Source organism: Armigeres subalbatus, chromosome 1 (genome assembly GCF_024139115.2).
Source record: "Armigeres subalbatus isolate Guangzhou_Male chromosome 1, GZ_Asu_2, whole genome shotgun sequence".
Taxonomy (NCBI): Eukaryota; Metazoa; Arthropoda; class Insecta; order Diptera; family Culicidae; genus Armigeres; species Armigeres subalbatus.
In genome coordinates, this window is record NC_085139.1 from 19,624,122 (window position 1) to 19,638,452 (window position 14,331).

At 40.2% G+C, this 14,331-nt stretch overlaps 1 long non-coding RNA gene across 1 annotated transcript; it reads right to left on the reverse strand.

Annotated features, from left to right (window-relative positions):
- Positions 1-751: 751 nt before the first annotated feature.
- LOC134208163 (uncharacterized) lies at positions 752-1,414 on the reverse strand. Its single transcript, XR_009978525.1, has 3 exons — positions 1,071-1,414; positions 972-1,012; positions 752-885 (listed from the first exon to the last, which is right to left on the reverse strand). It is a non-coding gene; the product is annotated as an uncharacterized LOC134208163 (long non-coding RNA).
- Between the last annotated feature and the right edge of the window lie 12,917 nt (positions 1,415-14,331).

Below are 14,331 nucleotides of genomic sequence, written 5' to 3' on the forward strand. Positions count from 1 at the left end.
CATATATTACCTCTCTGGGATACAGAAAGTTAATGCGAAAATAAATATTGTACATAGATACAAAATTAAACCAAAAAAATCAAATTTTGGGAATGAAAGCACATTTTTAACAAAAAAGGCATTGTATCTCCGAATCAAAAACTTTTTCAAAGATGGTTCCTTCGCAAGAGTTTCTCATAATACTAAATTCTCAAACTTTGCAGAAGACACCATCAACCTGTCATGCTCATATAAAAAGTTAGCTGAAGCGCCCCCCTAGCGGTAGAGTTCCAAACTAAATTTTTATCACCATATGAAGGCCTACTTATCAAGCAACAACTTTGTGGGAGACACCAAACTTCTATGAGGCAACCCTAAGGAGTTATTTATTAATGCCATGATTTCATGATTTAAAACGGAAATATTATCCTTACACACTTAGATTATTTTACAGTATTCGGTATTTTTTTACCGAATTCTCAACAGCCGAACGTTCGGTAATCAGTTCGGTAAACGAATTCAGTACCGAACGTACGGTACTCGATTGCGACTGCTGAACTGTCAAAATTTACCGAACTGTTCGGTAATCTTGCCAGAATATTTACCGTAGGACTGTAAATTTAATTTATAGCATAATTTTAATGTTATTTCTTTATTGTATAAACATTGAAATGTAATATTGTGTTTAATGAAACATATAGTACCATTTTATTTAAAAAAAAATTAACATTATTTTTATGAGAGTACACTGAGAGTACACACCCATTATCTGAAGAACGAGGAAAAGTTACTGCATCACATGCTATATGTAATTCAGCGGATGTGCATCGTTTTTACAGAGCAGATGTTAGTATTGCTCCGAGTCCTATTATTCTTTTAAATCCCGATTGTAGGATTTCTGTAATGCTGAAATTATTAGAACAAACGAAAGTGTTAGAACGACAGTCCCATGTACAAAATCATAATCACTGCGCTTATATAAATATACTTACCTAAGAATTATAAAGGCATTTTTCTCAGACACACGCCATCCCTGGAAGAGTAAAATAAGTAAAAACTGTTCACACTTGTTATTAAGAAGTATAACGTACCTTTTTTGGAACATTCTTGGAAATCTTGTAATTTTCCATTCGGTGCTGCAAGCTACGAAATTATTTTTAAATGACATGGATGTCAAAACAATTTCACAGTATTTCGGTAATCTACAGAGAGAATTACAGCTTTGTTCGGTATTCGATTACCGACTTTGGTACGTGGATTAGTTTACAGTATGTACGGTAATTTTTTGACAGCTCCTGCCAAAATTTTCAACAAATTACAATACGTTCGGTAGAGGTTTTACAGTACAACTGTAAAATTCCAAATTTTACAGAAATTTTGTAAAAAATATGTGGTTACCGATCGAATTCGGTAAAAAAATTACCGAACAACGAAATTAAATCTAAGTGTGTAGACTTCTTGTTCTTCATGCAACCTTTATTCGCCAATAATGCGATGACAAACGACACAAGACAAACGTCAAATAGATTGCACCTTACCAGAACATGTTAAATTGTGGCGGCTATCGAAATAAATTTTATGTTTTTTTTTCGGTGATAATTTCGTCTGATTTTGATGATAATTATATTGTGGCAACTATTGCCGCACGTAAAATGCTGGATAAATGACGAAAACAGAACAATATAATTTAAGTTATTGAAATTTAAATTTTCACGATCGAAAATCATTTTGTGATACATAATTAAATACCCGCGCGAAATGTACGGTACAATATGAACGGAGCTTTAAACTTCAAGAACAGTACTAGCGCCACACCAACAAACGGTGGCTTCAAGAACTAGTGCTTTTTTCAGGGAGTTGGTTCCAGCAGCAGCCACGACGATGCATACCGTTCGTGGTCGAACAGGTCAGCTGCAGTAAAAAACGGTTTTTGTTTTTCAATCATTGACAAATGAGCGAAAGTGCCTAGAATATTAATGCAATCGTACTCAATCATTATTGACCAGTATCAGAAGTCAATTTGGCAAAATTTGATCACCAGAATATGAGCTTTGAGCATCTCGTCTGATATGCGATCGACCCCTGGGGCTTTATTCGATTTCATGCTTAGGATGGCTGTTTGAATCTCTCGCAGTGATGGAGCTTCGAGCTTGTCGTGGACTTCAGTGGCCTACCAACGCGACCCAGTCTAGAGATAGTGAAGACATTTTTTGATACTAAACTCAAATTAAACAAGGATTATGTTAAAAACATTCAACTCCACAATATTAAAAACTGCGTGTTTGTTGAACTGAGCGATGAAAGCGAAGCACTTCGGCTGCAGAAGCAACACCACCTTCGGCATTAATTCGTGCATCTCGATGTGCACTACTACATCCCCGTGTACGTAGATGGCCCTTCCGCTATGGTGAGGTTGCATGATCTGCCGCCTCAAATGTCCAACGCTACAATCTTGCGACACATGAAACAGTATGGCAAAATTATATCCATACACAACGAGGTATGGAAAAACTTCTTCCCGGGCATCCCGAACGACGTTCGAGTGATACGACTGAGGCAGGAGAAGCAAATACCATCTCGTATTGTAATCGAAAACGAGTCCACACTCGTTACTTTCCGAGACGTAAGCAAGCCAGCCGAGTATCGTTCAAATGTCTCTGGTTCTGGTACATCAACAGTGTCGAGCGAAGAAAATCAAAACCGAGAAGCATCAAACTCAACCGATAGACAGAACAACGACGATGAGCAAAACAAAACAGATAACCCATCGGCAGGAGCCGATCCAAGTGAAGGCGAAAACGATGACGGTGACGGCAATAGTGAAAACGGAATTAACATCAACGAGATTGAATACGGCACCGCGGCGGCAAAGAGAAGATTGTCAACTGGAACAAACGAAACTAATGAAACGGAGCCCATAGAACAAGAATGTAAAAGAACTTGTGAAGATCAGAGCTGCCCAGACAACGACGGAAACTTTTCCAAATCAGAGTGGAAAGTCTACAATACTAGATCTAAGAAAAAATAATTTGAATTGTATTGTTTTTGAATGTAATACAATAATAATAATCTTTCAGAGACGAGCCAGCCAAGAGAGACTTGCACTTTAATAAAGATAAAAAAAAATAACTGATCATTCTCGTCTTTCACAGGCATCGTTGCATTCATGCCCCGCTTAAGCGTCGTGAGATATCGTAGAGGAGGCGAATGTCCCCGGCGGCGGCTCGTCGACATGAGCATGTTACTTCCTTCTCAAAAGCCGCGTATCGTTGACGGGCTAAGACTTTGGCGCCTCTGGTTTTTGATCGCTCTATCGCGGCTTTGGCTTCTCTTCGCTTCTCTATCTTCCTCCAGTTTTCATCGGTGATCCATTGTTTTCTCTGGGTGCGCAGTTCGCTCAGATTGTTCTCGCTGGTGGCGATGAAGGCATTCTTGATGGCGGTCCATTGGTCTTCCACGCTGCCACCTTCCGGAATATCTGCAGCACGCGTCTCCAGTTCTTCAACAAAGGACCGTTTCATCGTGGCATCTTCCACTCGGCGTGTGTTGAACCGTCGTCCAAATATCTCCTCTTGCCGACGAATCCGCGCAATGCGCAGACGTATTTCGCCAATGAGGAGGTGATGATCAAACGCGATATATCGGCGCTACGTTTATTCCGTACATCAAGAAGGCCCCGTTTTCATTTTCGGCTAATGCAGATGTGGTCGATTTGATTTTCTGTAAAGCCGTCACGGGAGACCCACGTGACCTTGTGAGGGCAAAACGATCCCCCGTTATCCCCGCGTTTTACAACAGAATTCACCGAACAGCTCTCCGTTTTCGCTCATTTCTCCCAGACCTTGGCGTCTCATTATGCCCTCATGATTCGAGTTGTCGGATCCAATCTTCGCATTGAAGTCGCCCAAACAAATCTTGATATCACCCTTCGGAATTCTATCTACGACGGCATTGAGTTGACTGTAGAAGTTCTCTTTGTCTTGCAGATCGGCAGCATCGGTTGGCGCATAACATTGGTTCATAGTAAGGCTTCGGACCCGTGTTCTAAATCTGGCAACGATTATCCTTTCACTTATAGGTTCCCACTTCATAAGCCTAGAGTGTGCCTAGAGTGAGCGCTTAGTAGGAAGCCAACCTTTTGATGCTGGGGAGCGTGTTCATCTCGTAAACCAGAGTATAGCAGAACTTGTCTCGAAGGCTTCCTGTGTTCTCCACAGTTTGGCCAACGGACTTCACTCAGTCCCAGGATCTCAAGCTTCATGCGGCGTGCCTCATTGGAAGTTGTGCCAATTTACCCTGCTGGGCTAGGGTTAAAACGTTTCATGTTCTTATTCGTGTCCGTTGTTTCGTGCTAAGAGTCGTCGCCGTAAAATCAGTCCGTATTCTTTCATTATCGGATTTTCGTACAAATTGATGTTTCGGGAATAGTAGGTTGTTGGCCCAAGGTTCCCTATCCACCGGGATGGGGCTGCCATCTTATGTATAGCTTCCGGGGAATAGCATTTCATACTCAGCCGCTGGATGCCAGAACAGACGCTGTTGGAACCGCACCTCCTTGGTGAACAGACGCTCGATCAGTCGGGTCAAATTTGTTTAAAATCCCACCCAACACCAGGACTAGGCTAGTGCGCTTTGAGCGGCATACGGTCGCTTTGATAGGACCTGCTTGGGGACACATGCAGCTTTTTATAGAAGTTCAACAAAGCCCACTGTCGAACCCCACCACATCCTAGCAAGACCCCACAGGACGCACTCTCTCACTCTAGTCGATTTCAGAAGGACAACAGTGCCCAGGCTACACTACCAGCTAAGTACGCAACTCTTAGCTGGCGGTCAATTGTTATCGGAAGATCCGTAGAAGCGTGAGTATTGGAACTTGGGAGGACCAGAGTTATGGTAGGCGCTCCTTCCCGGATGTCAACTCATCATTTCGTAGCCCAAGCGGCAAAAATAAAAACTAAGTGTGGCTTTCACGCGTGTCGACAATAGCTTACAGTTCTCTTCACTGACACACCAATGATGGCATCGACGCCATCAAATAACAGGCGAAAATTCTAAACCTTCTTCTTGGTATAAAGCCTCAAATTTCGCTAATAAAAGCTCTTTCTAGATTTGTTTTTAACTTTTTTTTGTTTTTATTAAAGACTCTTTAAATATTATTTGAGTCTTGGTTGTTCAATTTACAGAGTTTGAGTAACTTAGGATCTAGATATATGTACATTTCATACGCTGGTCTACTCCGGTCCGCTGGCAAAACATCCATCCTATTATGATAAGATTTGGCGCCTTGGGGACTGGTACCGCTACCTAACATATCCTGGACAGTTGACTGTAATGTGTTTGACAGTAAGAGATTGGTTACATTTTGTACAATTGGGTGGATCTGTTTTTTCTAGTAGAAAGGCATGCGTTAATTGCGTATGGCCAATTGTAGTCTGGTTAGTATAACGTCCTCTCTGCGATTTCCTGTGATTGCCTCTCTAAATGGTGTAGTGATATTATTGCATTCTCTTATTTTATTATTTCTGGTTCATTCCCATTCCAATTGACATTTGTTATTCATATTTCTTCTAACCCTTATCCGCCCTTGATACTTTTTATTCACAAAAAATGACTTCATAAAATCATTACTCCTTTGATTCTCAACCGATTTTGACGATTCACCTACCTAACGATCCAGTTAGGTCTCTTGTTTTCAAACCTGGGAAGAGAATTGGCATTGGCCACCAGGTTCCGGAATAATCCCTGGGTCGAGTGGGGTACCTTTTTTTTCTCAAATCAAATGACCTTGCTAAAAGTCTTAAAACAAATTTTGTGTGTGTCCTACTTCATGAAACCCATCTTGCGACGTCTCAAACTTCATGATTTCGCAAAACAAGCTCAATAGAATCTAATTTGAGGTACCTGATTGGTGCTGGTCAGGTTACGTGACATCCCTGGAACCTGGTTCCACCAGAGAAGTCGTCCCTTTTTGATGTGATCTGAAACCCATTTTGCGACGACTCAAACTTCATGATTTCACGGAACGAGTTTGTTGAGGTACCTGAGTGATGTTGATCAGGTTCCAATTCAATTCGGGCACCTGGTTCGCCCGAGGAAGTGGCCACTTTTGGATATGATCTGAAACCTATCTTGCGACCTCTCAAACTTCATAATTTTGCGAAACGAGCTCAGTAGAGTTCAATTTGAAGTTTCTTTGTGGCGCTAGTCAGGTTCAGTGGCACTCCAGGGGAAATGGCCACTTTTTGAAGTGATCTGAAATCCACCTTACGACGTCTCAAACTTTATGATTTCATGAAACAAGCCCAATAGAGTCTAATTTGAGGTCCCTGAGTGGTGCTGGTTAGACTCCGTGGTATTCCGGGGTCCTGGTTCTCCCGGGGAAGTGGCGACTTTTTAATTTGATACGAAACCCATCTTGCGATGTCTCAAACTTCATGATCTCGCGAAACGAGCTCAGAGTCTATTTCTAACGCAGATTTGAAGATGTTTCTAATTATGCCAGTAACCTGGTGCCCTCGGGGATGAAGAAACTACTTTATGTATTTTGAATCCTGAATCATGTAATCTGTAACATGAACAACGAAACATGAAATTCTAATATGTTGTACATGCTCCCGAGTATTCTGAGAAACTTTGTACTTCTGAGTAGTTTCCACTTTGATACGACACAAGTTTGATACGATACAGGATGGGTTTCAAAATGCATCAAAAAGTTGCCTGGTAAACCAGATTCCCTGAACGCCACGGAACATGACATGAACCACACAAGTACAGGGGTTAGACAAAAAGGTTAAGATAGGCAAAATTTTGTCGAAGTTCAAATCAGCATAACTTTGCGTAAAATTATCCGATTACGATGAAACTGGGACCTTCGGACGCTGAAACTCTTCTAGTATACTGTCCCCATGCAAAACCTCAGATTGGCCCTTGGCCACCGGAGATGTTCCGGGTTTTCCGAGGATATGTTAAAAATGCATTTTTTCTTCTGCTTGTCGTTTTATCTGACGTTTACTGCCATCATGTTTTGCACTCTCCCTGGAAACTAGAACTAATATGCTGACCAATGCTGACTGCAGATCGAAAATTCGATAGGTATACGCAAAGATATGGCCATTTTCGTAAAATCGGTACGGGATTGGCCATACACCCTGAACAGATGTCACTTTCGCAAAACACCCGGAACCTGTTACAAATTGGCCAGAGAGTCTTACAATCACCATGATGTATCTTTAATAAAAATCCTATATTCATCGGCTTAGGGAAACATGAATTTTGACACCCATATACGCATAGTTCCAGACGGTGCCAAAACCGGCCCCTCCTGGAAGGCCCTTGGAACCTGCTATAAGGGTGGCAGTGGACACTATCATTCTGGAAATGTTTCTGTAATAATCGTCTCGCAAAGCCATGAAGATAGATACCCATATTTGCATTATTCCGATCTGTTATCATTTCATTATGTTCCCGGAACCGTTTTTACTGAAATGGTCATATCTCTGCGTAGTTTTGATGGATTCTCGATGTACAGCCACCATTGGCCGGCATATTAGTTCTAGTTTTTGAAGAAATCATAAAACAAGTTAACGTCACATAAAATGACAACCAGTGGAAAAAATGCATCTTGAACATAACTTCGGAAAACCCGGAACATCTACGGTGGCCACGAACCAATCCTAGGTTTTGCAGGGGATAGTATACTAGAATAGCGTCCGGTTCTGATGGTCCTAATTTTATCAAAATCGAATCATTCTACGCAGGGCCGGATTAATGGGGGGCCGTGGCCCCGGGCCCCCACAAATCTTATGTACCAAAACCAACCTTTTTTGTACATTTTGGGGCCCCCACAAGCTGTCGGCCCCGGGGCCCCCTTCCGGCTAAATCCGGCCCTGATTCTACGCAAAGTTATGATGATTTGAATTCCAACATAATTTTACCTATCTCAACCATTTTGTCTAACCCCTGTACCTTGAAAAAATCTCTATAGAAAATGTCTTGTGCAACCATGAAGTTTATCGCGAGATGGCTTTACGATCACTACAAAAAAGCCCACATCCCCTGGGGAACCAAGCTCTCGGAATGCCACGAAACCTGACGAACACCATTCAGGTACCTCAAAATAGAATCTATTGAGCTCGTTTCGTGAAATCATGAAGTTTGAGACGTCGCAAAATGGGTTTCAGATCACATCAAAAAGGGACCACTTCCCTGGTGGAACCAGGTTCCAGGGATGTCACGTGACTTCACCAGCGCCACTTAGGTACCTTAAATTATACCCTATTGAGCTCGTTTGGCAAAATCATGACGTTTGAGACGTATCGAGATGGATTTCAGATCACTTAAAAAGTACCAAGTAAGTTCCAGAGTACCAGCTAGTACATCTGAACAACAACATATATATCGATGCAGGATCCAATTCCTGTAGCACTAAATATGTGTTTTCACCATTGTTGAGCACTACAAGGTTTTCATCGTCAATGATGGACTCTATAATTTTTCCTCGCCAACTGATTTCGTCAGAACCCCATAGTGGGTTATGTGCATCAAAATCATCCATCACTATCATAGATTTGGGAATTTGAGCGAGTAGTTCAGAAATATCATCCTTTAGGATTTGGGTTCCGGGAGGGAGGTATACGTTTAGTATGTTAGCATTTATTGATGCACCTACTTTCACGGCTACTGCTTCCAAATTTGTATTTAGGTCAATACTCCACCAGCTGGTCTTGCTCCACCAGGTCTTTGACGGTGGTATATTTTATACTTACTGATGTTAGCTTGCTGCTCTTTTTGGCACATTGTTTCCTGTAGACATACTACCAATGGGTTGATGGTAGCCATTAATAATTTTGATTCGGTTCTTCTTTTCCTTAATCCTCTGACATTTCATGAAATCGCAAAATTTCCGTTGTTTGCTGGACTGTTATTATGGTGTGTTATTTTTATGTTATTTGGGATTGTTTTCTACTTGTCTTCTTGGGTATGGTGTTGTGGTCTCGATGAAGCTGCTAAATATTCTTACTACATATTATCGTCGTGGTGGGTAGATCTTATGGATTGTTCTTTGTCCGATTCAACATACTCCATCTCTTCACATGGTTGCATTGAAGTGTTTCCTTTTTTCTTCCCAGAAGGTGAGAGCACAAGGTGTTATCCAGACTCCTTTTGTGTTTGGGGGCTGTTTTGTGTTGGTACGATTTCAATAGGTTTTCAAGCTTGTTGCAATCTTCTTTGAGTTTTTCCGCCTCTTTTTCTTCCTTGTATGCTTTGTGTTCTGCGTCTAACGTCTCCTGCATTTTTGTTTGCATGTCCGTCACTTTTTTTATTATTTCCTGACAACATCTAATCAATTCTTCTTTGTATTTCATGAGCTTTGTCTCGAATACCTCCATTTTAGCTTTCAAGGTGTCAGCACACATTTTCTTCTCTTCATTTAGCTCATTGTTTTTAGCTACGTAGGTTTCGTTTTCATTAGTAAGTTTCTAAACTTCTTCGTCAACTGGTGACATCACTGTATCTGAGTAAGTTGTTTTGCTCTGTGATTCAACAATGTTTCTGGCTTCCTAAAACGAAATGTTTCTGTCCACTTTCACTTTCGTAAAAGATTTTTCTTTTTGCAGAACTGGGCACTCTTTGGAAAATGCACCATGCCCACCACCACAATTAATACATTTTGCTACGTTTCCACATTCTTCATGGTAGACTTCACTGCACTTTTTATCCTTGACCGAGCAGCTAATGCTAGTATGACCAAATTTGAGACACCTTAGCGGGTAAGGGTACCATGGTCTTGCCTGCAAGAGGAGATAACCCAATTTGAATTCTTTGGGTGGCCTTGTTCCTTTCACGGTTATCACGAAAATTCCGGTGGGAATTTTATTTTCCTCTGCTTCCTTTGTAATTTGCTTTACATTTATCACGCCTTGATCTGACAACATGTCCCGAATTGCATTATCCGTATCGTTTTTCACGTCACGGCAAAACACTACCACTTTGCAATTATTGTCCCACAGTGGCTCTGGATTGTTTTCTCCACTAATACTGGGGGCACTCAATGGAAGCTTTTCCCCTCCTCCAGCCTTTCCATTACCATAATTTTTTACCCAGCACCACCGCCGGAGTTATCCCCCATACGGAGGAAATTAGAACTGTTTATCAAATAAACTTTGCTTGTTGGTTGGTTTTTAATTTGCACTCTTGGCGGACACTTGCGTTATTGCTAATTCGCGTTACCGATTTAGTGAGTAATCACTTTTACCCGAACGACCGGGGGCGTAATTGGACACCTGTCAATAAATTAACTGCGATCGACCGATTGCGCCGATGCGACTTAACTCGACCGTAGTCAAACACGGAATGTGTTTCCAGATTTGAAAATAATTTGAATCTTTTATAATTTCGGAATGAATTATTTGAATATTATTCCCGAAAAGAATTGCATCTGTCATTTCTGAACAAAACGATATTCATAAACATTATCAAAATTATGTGTACCAAATGGCATCAAGAAAAGTTCTGATTTCTGCAATGTTATATATCCATCCCTACATTTATTCAAGGTTTCAGACATGAAAATAGAAAGCGATTTGCCCAAACACTTGAATGTCCAATAAACAATTTGAACATTTGGCTTTTTGTCGGACAAAAATAACATGAAATGTTGTTCAGAGCATTCGGAGTGGCATTAGCGATGTAGAACTCTTGTCCTAGAAACTCCAACCAGGCGAGAAGTCTGGGAAATATAAAGTGGGTTATACAAACATCTTTTGTTCCCCATGTCATAAGACGAGTTCTTTTAATTCCTCCACTTTGTATTATTTACATATACGTATTTCAACCTCAATAGTATGGCCGTCTTCAGTGTATCATAATTGACTCGACTTTTATTTATGACAAGCAATGATATCCGTTTTTCATTAATATGTTAAGTGTTTATATTGCATTTAGGACTGTAACGGACCATTATAATTTGTTTTTTATGATTTGCCTAACAATTTTAGATTTAATTCTTTGCAAGATTTTTAGAGTCATGTAGTTTTTACGGACTAATCTGCATCCTCAATGCTCTCGTCAAATTGCCGCAAGATTCCAATAATTCCTCATGATTCTCGATGATCTAGAAATATATTTTCTACGACCTTTGTAGAATTAACTTTTAGTATCTGAATTTCGATCTTTGTTCAAGAGTCAAAAAATGTCCAGTGCTTTCAAAATCTTACTTGTTAGGTTCATAGGATTCTTTTGAGCTTTAGATCAAATTGAAAAAATCTCATCAAACTTCCATTCAACGAATTTGCGACGTGATTACATTCTAGTTCCAAATCAAATTAAATAAATAAAAAACTTCTGATGGATGCAATTCACTCCCTGTTGCAAAAAGCCGTCGTTTGTCTTTGAGCTATTATCACCGTGGATATTGTTTATAATAATATTTAAATCTTCAAACTTTTACAGATAGCCCTTTCGTTATTCAATCCCCCTCATTCGATCGTGATACCGTCCCCCTGCCAACACAGAAACAGCCGTGCGAGCTTCTTTTCTGAAATGAGCCCCTTAAAAGAACGGAGCATGGAATGTTTCGTGTTTGTTTGCAGTTGCTTTTCTTGTAAATATTCCTTTGCTACAGCAAACTCACGTCACAATTTTCGTACTAAATGCCGCTTTAATGGCGCGCGACTTTGCTCAGGATGTTGAAGCAAGCGCCGCGTCCGGAAGTGGAGTTTTTTTTCTCCCATTGTTTTTTAAACCGTGTCGTTTCCCCTGGTAAAAGTTTTCTAATGTTTGTTCATGAGCTTTAGCGAGCAGCGATTGCACCACCAGTTGTTGTCGCATTTTAATTCTACATCTTGATGAGCGAAAAATGGCATCGTAACGCGTAAGGAACATAACCAGCAAATGTGCGTGTCGTTAAACTTTTCCCGATAGTTGAGTTGAGGATATTCATACCACTAACATTGACCGCGTGGTGAAGGGAAGAGATGTTAAGTTTCCTGTTTGAAATTTATATAACCGATGTTAGCGAACACGGTTCCAGAGAAGTCCTTGAAGTTTTGTCAACCTGCTGAAGCGCGCACATCTGCTGTTAAACACTCAGTTTTAGTTTTGTAGAGCAAAAGTTACGTCAATGGATGGAGACGCGAATATGAATTAGAATTGTAATTAGTTCCGACCCCGAATGTCCTATAGGATCAAATTAGAAAGCAGTGAATAAATTTGAATGACCGAAGACGTACATTTGAATCTGGAGGAAAGAAACAAAGCAAAATGACAATATTTAATCTTGGCAAACAACAAGGTACACTCCGATTACTCCGCTGCAGACGTGCCCCAACCTCAACAAAAAATCGTTATATAACTAAGAGAATAATGGAAAAATCCTTTCAAACTGTGCTGAATGTATAAATAGAAAAGCTTGAGGCTATCCTGTTTTAAGGGGAACTGCTGAGACAGCTAAAACTCATCAATCCAAATTATACTAAAGATATCAAATAATTCCACGAATATTTTTATAACTATCACATTAACATTGCATCAATTCAGCAACACAACAATATATCACATAACTGATTTAGCATACTAAATTATCCTTCCACCAAAAACAACTGAAACAATCTCAATCCCAACGTCACCTGATCCATAGCAAGACTCAATCAATCAATTTGAAGCTAATCACCATCCATTACACTGAAGAAGGTCTCGTGAGAAACTATAAGCTTCGATCTTTGGTCTATACGCTTTAAAATGTTCAGATTAAACACGGTACGATAAAATCAAAATAAATTATAATGAAAAAAGCTGTTCTAAGCAAAGCGACCCATACCGAAATGAGTAGACAATGAGAACTATTTAGGTCTAGTTCCGCATCCCAGAAGCTTACATTCCAACATCCGTATATTGATTGCTACCGACTGCTGCAGAAACCAAAAATAAAAAGTAGAAACAGATCACAAAACAAGCCATCATAAACTATTAGGCGTTAGTTTCCGTGGAAGGCATCCTACACAAACCGAACTGCTGAAGAAATAAAGATGACATTAATTAAAAGAAAGCTCGTTGTTCCAATGTACAATTGTTGCGTGCAGATATTCAATTGAAAGAAATCCTTAAGCATTGCATTTCTTATTTATTTCGTCAACATCTCAGTAAGCAAAGTTGTACTATGTGGCCATTCAACTCGGTCTATGCGGCTGCACGTCGTCAGCCACGCAATCTACGCAGTGTTCGCCAATCGTCTTCCACCTGATCGTTCCACATTGCTCGTTGCGCACATCGCCTTCTTAAGCCCGTCAGATCGCTACCGTGGGGGACCGAAATCCGTCCACTTCATGAGATATCAATAAATTAAAGGGGCTTAAAGTTAATTAATTTAGAAATAATTTATCTTATCCTGTTCAGGTACTTGGCAGTAATCTTTTAGGACATAGAAATGGAAAGAAGGCTTTGAAATTAAAACAACAAAAATCAAAAACAAATCACCATCCACCAAACGCGGAGTTTCTGCCGCCATTTTGTTTTTGGGTAGAGCATAATTGCACCGAAAGTAACTGTGTTTTAATTGCTAATTGCGAATCATTACATAATATAAGCGGAATACAAAACGAAGGGATCGCTTCTCAAGGGGCGTATTGAACTATTTACAGTGGTAGATTAGTCAATCAGACTGCTTCAATTTAAATATTTAGTTAAAAAATAGCTGTACGGATTTTGATCTTTTGATTCGAAATCCGTCCACGATGGACGGATTTCGATTCAGGAGTGGTTGATTTTATCCATTATTTTATCATGTTTTTCGTAGTTTTTAATGAGTAAATGTAAAACACTTCAAAAGTATAAGCCTTCATGCTTCTGTTTCAATGACAAACGTTTTATTTACATTCGATTTCTGTTTTCTAATGACTTTTTCATATACTAAGGTGCTTAAGTGTACGGATTTCGATGCCCCACGGTATCGATAAGCATTTCTACAGGGTTACTGTCCGACATTCTGGCTACGTGCCCGGCCCATCGCAGTCGTCCAATTTTCGCGGTGTGAACGATGGATGGATCTCCCAACATCTGATGTAACGCGTGATTTAATCGCTGTACCGTCGTCTATCTTTCGGTTTTAAAAAAAAATCACTCGCGTTTACACAACACGTTATACACTTACGTTACAATGATAAAAAAGGCCTGAGCGATTCAGGTAAACTGGTTTTATAGATCATAATCGTTGTGGCAGAAATTGATCCGAATGACAACCATTTGAAAATGTCAAGGCTTCCTCGGATGTTTTCAGCTTTCGAAGGTTTTCATGCAAAGTAGGTATAAAATTGCTGTCGATCCTGTTTGCGTGACTAACAACTAGGTTACTTC